Source organism: Pongo abelii, chromosome 4 (assembly GCF_028885655.2).
Source record: "Pongo abelii isolate AG06213 chromosome 4, NHGRI_mPonAbe1-v2.0_pri, whole genome shotgun sequence".
Classification (NCBI taxonomy): domain Eukaryota; kingdom Metazoa; phylum Chordata; class Mammalia; order Primates; family Hominidae; genus Pongo; species Pongo abelii.
Genome location: NC_071989.2, coordinates 77,374,407 through 77,387,665, shown reverse-complemented (window position 1 = coordinate 77,387,665; position 13,259 = coordinate 77,374,407). Strand labels below are relative to the sequence as shown.

At 45.1% G+C, this 13,259-nt stretch overlaps 1 protein-coding gene across 2 annotated transcripts in view; it reads right to left on the bottom strand.

Annotated features, from left to right (window-relative positions):
* The window catches only part of PIK3R1 (phosphoinositide-3-kinase regulatory subunit 1), an 85,448-nt gene extending 78,318 nt beyond the window's left edge, over positions 1–7,130 (bottom strand). The window contains 1 exon segment of one of the 2 annotated variants that reach the window (NM_001133121.1): positions 6,953–7,130. The gene's annotated coding sequence lies outside the window, so the exon portion shown is untranslated. 2 annotated transcript variants of the gene reach the window in all.
* Positions 7,131–13,259: the final 6,129 nt, after the last annotated feature.

The window sequence follows — 13,259 nt, the reverse complement described above, 5'->3', positions numbered from 1 at the left end:
GGAACTAGAATTCAGATCCAGGCAGTCTGGCTCCATAAGTCCCATTTTTAACACCTCTAGTATCTACTGCCTGAACTCAACTTGCTTTGGTGTCGATGATGCAGGTTCCTGGCCTGCACAAGCTGATCACTTCAATTAACCTTAACTGTCTGTCTGCCTCTTTAACTCTCTCAGACAGTGGCTTTACTGATACTGTATGTGGCTCTTTCACACTACCTGCACACACAAAATAGCTATTTTAACTCCGCAGTTCCATCAACTCCAAAACCCAGCAATTTTCTTCCAAAGAGACTTCATTAAAATGTGTCCCTGCCAAAGAAGTCCATAAACTAGTGAATAAAAGAATATTGGGCACACCACTTCTGGAAGGCTGCCCACTTCTGGAATCCTGCCTATTTCTGCTCTATGAGCTTAGCTTCTGCCACCTGTATCCTTCTTAGCACCTCTGCCTCCTGCCACTATCCCAGGCCCCTCCACTGAACAATTTCCAATAACTCAGCTCCTCCTTGGGGGGATATGGCACTGCCACAAGGACTGTCACATCTAGAGGACTGAGAAGTTCTCTTTTCTCTCATCCTCAAATTCTTCACAGTACTGCAGAAGACCCAGCAGCCTGAGGTATTTGGCAATACCTGTGTAACCACCTCCCCCCTACCGAGATCGACCTGGAGCCTAAACTATCCAAATCAACAGGATTTTTCCTCAGATTCACTCTATCATGCCTCCATTCTCTTTCGCTACATATACCTGCCCACTAAACTATTTTCACCCAGTTCTGACATGATTATTCACATAGCAAAGGCTTTTTATATGTAGATAACATTATCTACAATGTAATATTTTCAAATAACCAAGGCAGTTTTGTGATATAGGCTCCAAGCTAGTGCATGCATAAGTTATTGTAACAAAGGGTATAAAAGAATCCTACGAACAAGTAAACTAACTTACTCTTATATAACATCATATGCAACAGTTCAAAATTTTGTTTAAGGAATTTTTCTCCAGTCTTTCAATCCTTCTAATGACTGCCTGCAATCCCATTAATCAGAAGCATATTTTCTGTCCCTGCTAAGATACAGAGCAATTCTCTTTCTATTCACCAAAATAAAATTGTTTCTGATGTTTGACAAATAGCAATCCACAGCTACTTAACGTACAACTGCTGTAAAGTAGATTTTCTGTGTAACCCTCTAACCTATAGGCATTTTGGCAAAGAGCCAAACAAAAAAGCCCTCTCTGACTTTGTTGAGTTACTCCATTCCCCATTTAGAAATGACAAGAATTTAGAAAACTTGATGGAGAGGCAGGAATACAGGATATTTTTAAATCACATTAAATTAATCAAGAATATATCCAAGTCATGTGATTCTATCTCCCAGTGAAATTAGCAGTTTGGCATTGGATGGCAATGGGTCTTCAACCAAGGCAGGAGGGTATGGAAGGGTTCCTGGGCCCACAGCCCATATCTCTCTACATTCCATCTTTTTAACTTCAGTGTGCTAGTTCAGAGTCTAGGTCAAGCTCCTCACCTAAATTCATACAGTCTTTAAAAAAATCATTATTTAAAAATGGTTTACCTTCCAAATCATGGTGTCTCAGAAATCATGAAAATCAAGATGAACAAAATTAAAATATCCTAGTGTCTTAGTCCATTTTGTGTTGTTATAATGGAATTCCTGAGACTGGGTAATTTATAAACAACAGAAGTATATCTGGTTCTGGAGGCTGGAAAGTCCAAGAGCACGGCACTGGCATCTGGTGAAGGCCTTCATCCTATGTCCTCTTGCAAGGGCAAGACAGCAAGACAGGGCCAAAGTCAAGTTTATAACAAGCCCATTCCCAAGATAACTAATCTACTCTTGCCATAATGACATGAATCCATTCAAGAGAGCACAGCCTCCTATTAGGCCCCCCTTCCCAACACAGTTGCATTAGGGATTACATTTCTGACATGTAAACTCTGGGGGACACATTCAACCCATGGCACCTAGTAAACACAATAAATTGCCTTCAATTTGAAATGATGAATTTAGGGTGAATTTTATGGTATGTGGATTTTATATCAATTAAAATAAAATGAAAATAATGGGCTCAGATTAACCCCAAATAATAGACATCAAATTCATTTCCATACCAACCAACTAAATAGAATGTGTTGCATGCTGCCATGCTCAGGGCTGGGTGCATGGTGTGGGTAAATAGGCTGTATAGGCTGTAATTCTCGCCTACAAGCCCTTTTGGTGTTATGTTTGTGGGGCGAGGGAGAGGAGAACAGGTAGCACAAGCCCAGGTAACACAACAAGGAGACAGGGCTCTTCAGAAAGCAGCCAACATGAGGGGAAGGTACTGCAGGAGACACGGAGGAATGACTCAGGCCCAGGTGACGGCAACGCTTAGGCACGCAGTAGCCACTACGCGGAGGCTGGGAGAAAGGGTGACGTAGCTTCTGGGACCTGCGGGACAGATCCTATCACCCAGAAAAGGCCATGAGGTTGACCATTCCAGTTCTCTGCATCATCACAATGAAGAGGACCTGAGGGGGCAGGAATGAGAGGACTGAAGGGGATGATTTCAAGTCTCTCTTCTTCTGAAAAAAAGATGCTATTCTGTAAACTTCTTGGCAAGGTTAGTATGAATACTGAGCTTCAGATTCAAGCAGCTGCCCCAATCAGATTGTGCCTAAGTATGTAATCTCAGGAAAGTTACTTAAACCTCTCTGTGGCACGGTTTTATCATCTGTGAGACAGATATAAGCAAACCTATACCCCACAGAATCATTATGAGGATTAACAAAATGACATATATAAAGCACTTAGCTCCATACTTGATAATAGGAGCTTAGGATAATTAATGCCAGCATAGTACTTACTATGTGCCAGGCACATAGTTCTCAGAGTTGTACATATATCAACTCATTTAACCGTTACAACCACTCTAAGTACAACAATTATCCCTATTTTACAGATGAGAAAACAAGCAGATAAAAGTTAAATATTTTGCCTAAAGTTACATAGCTAGTAAATTGCAACTATTATATTACTATTATTTGTATTAGTATTGAATGTCACCTACTGTCATTTATACAATTCAGATTTAACAGAGGAACAAACATTTGTGAGGAATTTTCTTCTTCATTGCGCCTTAACTCTGCAAACAGTTCTAACTGAATCCCGAATCTAGCTAAAATAAAACTCCCGCTGTCTTAAACCTCTTTTGGAGTAAATAGATAAAGGCTGAGTGTGGACTTTGCCCATGTAGTTCTCTCCTTACCTGAGGTAGAGGACGGCTCTACAGAGGTCAGGACAAAGGAGGCCTGGGAGAGGCCAAGGGATGTGTACATGTGTGTGTGCATCCCCAGGATTTAGAGATGAGTAGCTGTGTCCTCATGGTACAGCCCTTGATCCTGGGGCAGAAGCCCAGGCTGGGACACTGGGACATCCAGGGAGGAAGACAACAGGCAAGGAACGGCTGGTCCAGATGCCTTGGCTTTATTAACTCACTACACTCACTGGTTGAGTCTCCTCACACTTTGGCCAGACTCCTGTGACTTCAGTACTCTCTTGGATGATCATTAACCTGACAACTATTTTGACTACAGGTGCCTGTGGATATGTATTTGATTTACTTTAAGGAAAACAATGCTAGCAGAATAAAATCTCCCAAGATGTTTCTACAGTAGACATTTTTTCCAATAACGCGATACTACAATCACTCTAGCCTTTCAAATATAAAATAAACACCTAACACCTAGGGGATAAATAAAGGCCAAACAGACAAGTTTATAAGTAACTATATAGTCCATTTTTTCAGCTCATGTGGCTTAGTGTACATAAAATGGTCGTTAATTGCCACTCTTTTAAGCAAGTAACTCCATGCAAGTATTGGCAGAATCACGGCAAGTAATCACACTAGGGCATTAGGGTGTACGTAAACGAGGCATGGAAAAATGCAGTAAATGATATGAATACTTTGAAAATTAATTACAACCTAGGTTTTTGATAAAAAGCTGTGATATAATTTATATTCGGCTTTCTAAAGTAAAAACTAACTTGATAATTCCTTCCATTGATAACTAACTTTCTAGTCTTCCAGGGCTTCATTAAAATGCTTCATTCTCTTGCCTTCACATGCAAACCCTGTGCCCTGCAAGAGGGAGAGCTGGAGGAACTCATATGAAACATACGATATCTTCTGCATTGTGTATGCCTTGACGTGAGAGAATTCTAAAAACCCAACACAAACATTATCTCAACTGGCTATATTCTACTTGAGCATAAAAATCAATTTTTTTTCAGCCTTCTCATTCACCATCTCTTTATTCAATAAAACATGTATTTTGCAAATCACAAAATGCAAACACAATAAAAGCTGAACTAGAATCGTTCCTATTTTAATGATCATGTGAACAATCTTTCAGAGTAGATGCCTTTTTACAACACTCTCCTGAACGACCTAAGAGAAAAAAGGAAATTTCAATCAACATATCTACCTAAAAATTACATGACATTCATGGAAAAATGTAAAGAAATGGCCAACACTTTTAACAGTACAAAATTTGGGTTAGTTTGAGTAGGTTTGCATTTACAATTCAAAGTCCTTCAAAAATCACTTTAGGTGAAACTGACATTACCAGAAGATAAACGCACACCTCCATCATCACTGTCTATAATCAAAATATGTATTCCTGTAACTTATTGTTCCACTTCTGCTTCCCAAAACCAACTTTATTCTGTGAGGATTTCCTGCGCTTAGTACATTTAAACTCAAGAAATCGCTAAAGAAAAAACATTTAATAAATGGGAAACAAAATGCTTTTTACACTGACTATACAGCATCATGGATATGAAAAGACTCACTGATATCATCATTTTTAAAAAGCAGATAAAACATCAAATAGCAGTGTGTACATTGCAGAGTTCTGTTATGCAACTAAGAACAGGTCCCAAGTCAAGATGAAAGTTAAAAGTAAATGCATATTACACTTTGCAAGCTAGTATCAGATACATTAAACTTTCTCCCAATCATAAAAATCTATACACGTCTCTGGAAAAAGTAATATGACTGTCTAGTACCTACCTGCATATAAAAGCCGAAGAGGCAAGCAGTGACAATACCCAGCAGTTCTGCAAGGCAGGGAGCCTCCTCCACTGGCCTTTCCAACTTAAACCTTAACTCTGAACCAACATTTCTTCCCAAACTTTAGCCGCAGGCGCGCGCACGCGCGCGCACACACCCCCCCCCCCGCCCCCCCACATATTACTCTTATTTTCTTTATACTGGTCAAAAACACTTGCTTCCCAAAGTTTAATCAACTTTTGCACCTAAGAAAACTATTATCTGCTTTCTTCTAAACGGTTTTTCAAGAACAGTGTAATCTGTCAAAAAGTTATATAGCTAGTGGGTTGCTTTTTCTTCCTTTTTCAATGTTAAAAGATACTTGTGGCCTTCTGTGCAGAAGTCACCAAATTCCTGGTAATTCAAACTGTGACGATCTAATACTCTAATAGCCTGCTTAAGAAATGAACCTGTCTGCTCACTCCAACCCTTCCTGGCAAATATCTAACCATCTTTAAGGTTGCCAAAACGTAACAGAACTAATGAAGCATTAAAATATAACTCCACATCAAGCCTTGACCAATAAGCTCTGTGAATATCCCTCCCGATTACTAAAACTTGAGCCTCATCACACCAAAATGACAATCTTATGTTGCATTCAAAACCCGGAACTGCTTTATCCATTGGTACTTCGCACTGGCTGACAAAGGGGAAAAGAACAGAAAAAAAAAAAAACACCTAAAATCATGAAACCCCCAAATAAAGAGCAGACTCACACTCGGACACCAACAGCGCTGCAGCTCAAGGGATTAACGGTGGAAGTGAGACCTTTCCGATATTAATAGCGCCCTGGGAAACAGAAGAATTCCCCCAAACCCAGTTGACACACATTCTGCATTCAACATGTAACAGCCATTCTGCATATACCCTTGCATTTCAGGCTCCAATTCTGGTTACCAGAGTGTATTTCTGTACAGGAGTGCCTGGCCAGAGGTTTTCTGTTCTCTTTGTCTTGTGATCTGAGGGGCAGTTTCTGAGCTTAGGTTAGAGCTGTGGTTAGAGCTCACTAGTGTTAGAGCTGTGGTTTCCAGAGAATTGCCCACGATATTTTAGCTCCGGGTTGCACGCTCCCTGGCTCTCCCCAGCCGGCTCCATATTGCTGGGCAGGTCCCTCCCGTCTCGCCCCACGTTCCAAAAAGCTGGATTTCCGGGCGGTTCCAAGACCCCACTAAATATGCCTCCAACAACCTGCCCAAGCTTGGCTGGCACTAGACGCTGAGTTAGGGCCCCAGCGACCAACCGCCCCGAGGCGCACTTCCCCCACCCCGGAAGAGGAGGGCGGCAAACTTCGGAAGGCGGGGGTTAGGGGACGAGCTCCGGGGACCACCGCCGCCTCGCCCGCCCCGGGAAGGGCCCGGGCAGCGACCCTGGCTGCAGCTGGAGGGCCACGGGGGAAGGGAGCGCTCCTTCCCGCAACACGAAAGCAGCGGCCAGGGCGCTCTCCTCCGGTGAGGGGCCCCGGAAAACTGCAGCAAGGCGACAGCGGGGACCCTCGGAAGTGTGCGGTGACGGAGGGTGGGAGGAAGCCCGAGCTCGTCGGCAACTCCGGGGGCAAATGCGACCGGCGGCGTGCAAGACCAGCTCGCAGGAGAACGGGGGAAACCGGAGTCAGGATGGCCGGGATCTCGCAGGACGCCGGCCGCGCGCGGGGTGAGTGCTGCCCGGCGGCCAGGAGATGCCGGAGGCGGGGAGGGCCGGTGGCCAGCCCGCTTCCCCCCGGCGGGGCTCTGCAGAAGGAGAAGCGGGTGCCAGTGACAGGAAGAGAGCCGCGGCAGCCGTGCACACATGCACCGCCTCCCCCGCCCGAGCACACACACCCGGGGCCGCTGCTGCCTACCTCCCCCGCCCGCCGGCTTCCTTCCTCTGCGGGGCCCGCGCTGCAGCGGTGGCCTCCTGCCCGCTCGGTTCCGACGCTCCTCCAGCCCGGCTGCGACCCGCCGGCTGTGCCCGATCCGTGCTTGCCGTCTCCGACAGCTAGCCTGCCGCCCTCGCCGCTGCCGCTGCTTCCTCCAACTCCGCTCCAGCTGCTGGCGACTCCTCTCCGTGCGCCCGCAGCTCCAGCGCCCGGCGCTAGCCCCGCCTCCGGCCCGGCCCCGCGCGCCCCGCCCCCGAGCCCACACCAACCAGAGCCCGCGGCTCCGCCCCTTTCCGCCCGCGGCTCCGCCCCGCTCCGCCCCTTTCCGCCCGCACCGCTCCGGCCTCCGAGCCGGCGGCGGGCGGTGGGGGAGCGAGCTCCGGCCTGGCAGACCCTTCCTGCCACCGCCCTCGCCTTCCGCCCCCAGCCGCGGGGATGCCCCGGGCGGCCGTGCCGCGCGCTGCCTCCGCTGCGGAGGGCTCTGGCTCTGCGCGTCCCGGGCCCGCCCGGCTGCTGGGCGTCTCCCAGCGCAGAGGCGGAGGGGTTCGGGGAGGTCGAAGACAAGTTCAGACCTCCCTGGAGGCTGGCTGCGTCTCTAATCCGAGTGTCTTGCAGCCAACCCCAGGCTTTTTCGAGCCCCTAGCGCCCCAGCAGTGTGGCTGGAGTGGGGAAGACTCGGATTCCAGAGCTCGCCAAAGCGGAGAGGCCCTGCAATTCCTGGTCTCGCCAGCACAGCCTTCCGAGTGGGCGGAAAACCCGCGGCACCCGCCTGGCGCTCAGGGGGTGAAGGAGGGGTGAAAGGGTGAACAGGAGGGACGGGCGCCCGCAGCCTGCCGCTGGCTAACTCCGGCAGCCTGGCACCGCCGCCTCCGGGAGCCAGGCGGAACCGCGAGAAGGGAAGAGAGTTTTCTGAGGGCGTACGCTGGCTGATGCCTTCTAGTCCTGAGATGACAGAGCAAATGGAGATCACTCAGGCAGACCACGGGCCTCTCGGCGTTCGCGGGGTCGGGGGGCGGGGTTGGCGGGGGTGGGGGAAGCTCGGGTGAATTACATTGTTCCTTAAAGGTGTTAGTTTTGAAATGCAGATTCTTCAAGTAATAATTACCTAAGTTGCTCCAGAAAAATTTGATGTTGGTTCAAACCTCCACTGATGGTAAGATGGAATGCCAGCACCGCGTGTGCCACTATTTCATATTAAAACATGTGAGAATCTGCTTCCTAAAAGCTCTTTCCAGATTCTCCTTTCCGCAGCTTAAAGCCCTGCACCCGCCCACCCTGTTTGCCTAAAGCCCTTTTATAGTTCCCTCCCAGTTTCCTTGCAAGAAAACTCTTTTAAAAACAAACACACAAAACCTAAGTACTTGGCCTCTGTAAAACATTGAATTTGGTGGTTTATTCTTGTGGGCGTTGGAAGTAGAGGAAAGAACGTCATAAAATTCATCGCTTATCCTTAAAAAATATCATTTTTAAAGGTGACTCACCTAACAGAAAAGTAAGCTCCACTTTAGGCTATTCAGACACTGATGTTTCTATTATTCCAAGATGTCTCTTGAAGAGGCGACACAAAAACAGGCAGCTACCCACATCATGTTTAACAATACACTTTATCTAAAAGCAAATGTGAAATTTACCAAGATACCTTCTTCACACCTACTGTGTGAAACGAAGGAGTTCATGCATTCTCTGTCTGTAAATGGAATGATGTACCTTGCCTTGCAGTAGAATTACTTTGATCCAATCCAATAAGCTGAGATGAAACTGCTGTGATCTTCCCAGTATTTCCTTTAGGTTCCGCTCTGAACAAACTCTAACAGTGAAAACCTTGCTAGTTATCTCCTTCTTCTGGAGATAGCTGGAAAGAGTCTTATGCACTATTACAGTGAGATTCTGTTCACCCGCAAACCTAAAAACAATAAAATTCCCAAATGCACCTCCTCATTTAGACAGTCTTCAGTAATTTATTTCCAGCATACGTTGTATTTCCTTTACGTTTTTTCATCATAGTCTAAAGAGTATCCCAAGGGAAGAAAATAAGGCTCTCTTTTCATATACTAAATAAATTCAGTATTTCATTTGTTTTAAACTGATGATATCTCCCCATATCACTAGTATTAGCATTTTTATTTATTTTCACCTTCAATTGATTTCTATGAAACAAAAGCAAAGGCAACAAAATAGCAGTATTCAAGCTTTTTAAAAAAAATCTTTTTATTTAATAAAATCTAGTCTAGAATCCCCAAATACAACTATAAGGTAAGAAGTCATGTAACAAGGCCAAGAGGCCCATTGCACCACCTCCCTTCCTTCTGTCTAGAACCTCTGGGTCCTTGGACTAGAAACATCTGCATCTCCTGAGAATTTGTTGGAAATTCAAATTGTCCTCACTGAATCAGGAATGCTGAGGGTGGAGCCTAGCATTCTGTGTTTTAATAAGCTCTCCAAGTGATCTGATGCATGCTATTGTTTCAGAACTATTACTCTAGGGCTTCTGGAAACACTGATTGAAAACATCTGCAATAAAATACTCACATAAGTACCCAAACACCACGGTTCAATCAGTAATGGCCAAACTGTTGGCCGGCAGGTAGCGACACCAGCAAGGAGCTCGAAATAGCAGAAGATGTACAATTTGCAACAAAAGGGGTGATACAGCGGTGTCACATACAAGGCATAAGAAGTCAAGGACCCCCCAGTGTCAAGAAAGGCTGAGTAGCCACAGGCTGAGAAAGAATTCTCCCCGAAGTGTGGTAGGATACTCTCATTTGGCATTATCATTCCAGCTACATCAATATTGTGAGTGCTAGAATTAGCTTTCATTAGACTTGAAACCTAAGAATATATCTTAGGGTTCAAAGCCAATGTGAAATACAAATGGCTTAGACCCTTACTTCTCAAGTGAGGCCCATAGACCAGCAGTTTTGGCACTATGTAAGAGCTTGTTAGAAAGGCAGAATCCCAGGCCCTATCCCAGGCATACTTAATCACAATCTGCAGTTTAACAAGATTTTCAGGTGATTCCTACGCAAGTTAAACTTTGAGAAGCCCTATCTTAGACAGGGGTTCTCACTTTTCTCTACACATTGCAGATACCTGAGGAGCTTATAAAAATCTCAGTACCTGGTCTGCACCCCAGGTGGATTACATCAAAATCTCTGGGGTGAAATGCAGGCATTAGTAAATTTTAAATCTCCTCACATTATTCCAGTGGGAAGCCAGGTTTTAGGAACCACTGCTTTGGAGGAGCCACTTAAAGGCGCCATTAGGAAAGCCCTCTGGGTACAGTAGAGTACAAATGGCTGGTCTTAAAGGGGGCAGCTGAACTAGGATTTAGCTAATTGTTACCACACCAGAATGTGAGCCCAAATTTTCCAATTTTCCTAGAGAAGCTGGAAATCCAGATTTTTATGGACAATTTTCCAATTATTGAATGCTGGCAATGAATTCAACATTTTTTGAAATATAGGTTAGGCCACATTCGTGTGATTTTGTGAAATGTGAGTTAGGTTAGTGTGATGTTATGGTGCTGCACATCATAAAGTGGGGAAAAAAAAATTCACCCAAGAAGAGTACTGGCTTCTTGGAATGTAAGCCTCATGATCTGAAGAGTCAAGTGTTTTAAATGTTCTGTTCTCTAACAGAACCAAACACTGTAGGCATTCAATGACTGGGAATTGGTAATGGGTGAGATATCAATGCTTGCAACCCTGGGGCAAAACACTATGGTCTTCTATGCAATATTTTTATTTTCTCTTTCTCCTGCCTGCTAACTGATGTGTTGGGAGTGGGAAAGTGTAATGAATCTTTGCATTACTTACATTAAAATCTGCACCTATTGTGAGTTATGCAGGTTAATTACATATTAAGAGAAACATGAAAAAATTATTGACTGGAATACTTACTACCTGATATGGTTTGGCTGTGTCCCCACCCAAATCTCATCTTGAGTTGTAGCTCCTATAATTCCTTCATGTTGTGAGAGAAGCCTGGTGGGAGATAACTGAATCATGAGGGCAATTTCCCCCATACTGTTCTCATGGTAGTGAGTAAGTCTCACAAGATCTGATGGTTTTATAAAGGGTTTCCCCTTTCACTTGGCGCTCATTCTCTCTTTGCCTGCCACCGTGTAAGACATGCCTTTCTCCTTCTGCCATGATTGTGAAGCTTACCCAACCACATGGAACTTTAAGTCCATTAAACATCTTTTCCTTTATAAATGACCCAGTCTCAGGTATGTCTTTATCAGCAGCATGAAAACAGACTCGTACAGTAAATTATTACAGCAGCAGTGGGGTGCTGCTGTAAAGATACCTGAAAATTTGGAAGTGACTTTGAAACTGGGTAACAGGCAGAGGTTGGAACAGCTTGGAGGGCTCAGAGGAAGACAGGAAAATGTGGGAAAGTTTGGAACTTTCTAGAGACTTGTTGAATGGCTTTGACAAAAATGCTGATAGTGATATTAACAATAAGGTCCAGGTTGAGGTGGTCTCAGATGTAGACAAGGAACTTGAGAACTAGAGTAAAGATGACTCTTGCTATGTTTTAGCAAAGAGACTGGTGGCATTTTGGCCCTGCCCTAGAGATTTATGGAACTTCGAATTTGAGGGAGATGATTTAGGGTACCTGGCAGAAGAAATGTTTAAGCAACAAACCATTCAAGAGGTGACTTGGGTGCTGTTAAAAGCAGTCAGTTTTAAAAGGGAAACACAGCATAAAAGTTCAGAAAATTTGCAACCTGATGTGATAGAAAAGAAAAATCCATTTTCAGAGGAGACATTCAAGCTGGCTGCAGAAATTTGCATAAGTAACAAGGCACTAAATGTTAATCACCAAGATAATGGGGAAAATGTCTCTAGGGCCTGCCAGAGACCTTTTCCGCAGCTGCTCCAACCGTGGCTAAATGGGGCCAAGGTACAGCTTAGGCTGTGGCTTCAGAGGGTGCAAGCCCCAACCCATGGCAACTTCCACATGGTTGGGCCTGTGGGTGCACAGAAGTCAAGAATTGAGGTTTGGAAACCTCTGCCCAGATTTCAGAGGATGTATGGAAAGGCCTGAATGTCAAGGCAGAAGTTTGCTGCAGGGGTGGGGCCCTCATGAAGAACCTCTGCTAAGGCAGTACAGAAGGGAAATGTGGGGTTCGAGACCTCACACAGAGTTCCTACTGGGGCACCACCTAGTGGAGCTGTGAGAAGAGGGCCACTGTCCTCCAGACCCCAGAATGGTAGATCCACCGACAGCTTGCACCATGCACCTGGAAAAGCCACAGACACTCAATGCCAGCCCATGAAATCAGCCAGGTGGGAGGCTGTACCCTGCCAAGCCAAAAAGGGTGGAGCTACCCAATACCATGAGAGCCCATCTCTTGTATCGGCATGACCTGTATGTGAGACACGGAGTCAAAGGAGATAATTTTGGAGCTTTAAGATTTGACTGCCCTGGTGGATTTCAGACTTGTGTGAGGCCTTTAGCTCCTTTGCTTTGACCAATTTCTCCCATTTGGTATGGATGTATTTATCCAATGCCTGTACTTCCATTGTAATCTAGGAAGTAACTAACTTGCTTTTGGTTTTACAGGCTTATAGGCGGAAGGGACTGGCCTTCTTTCAGATGAGTCTTTGGACTGTGGACTTTTGAGTTAATACTGAAATGAGTTAAGACTTTGGGGGACTGTTGGGAAGGCACTGTTGATTTTGAAATGTGAGGATGTAAGATTTGGGAAGGGCCAGGGGTGGAATGATATGGTTTGGCTGTGTCCCCATCCAAATCTCATCTTGAATTATAGCTCTTATAATTCCCACGTGTTGTGGGAGGGACCCAGTGGGAGATAATTACATCATGGGGGTGGTTTCCCCCATACTGTTCTCGTGGTAGTGAATAAGTCTCACAAGATTTGATGGTTTTATAAGGGGTTTCCCCTTTCGCTTGGTTCTCATTCTACCTTTACCTGCCACCATGTAAGATGTGCCTTTCACCTTCTGCCATGATTGTGAGGCCTCCCCAACCATGTGGAACTCTGACACCATTAAGCCTCTTTTCCTTTATAAATTACCCAGTCTTGGGTACATCCTTATTAGCAGCATGAAAATGGACTAATATACTACCAGAGTAAGAATTCAGAAGACCAACAGTACTATAATTCCCATTCTGTTGTTTCTGAGCTTTTACAAGCTGTTATTCATGTTGAAGCATTAGAAGGAGAGAGAACTTTAATGTATCCCAGAGAGCAAGTCAGATTGTAATCACCTGTACTCAAAGGTCTCTGATCATAATGTATGTTCTAGGGATTCTTGTC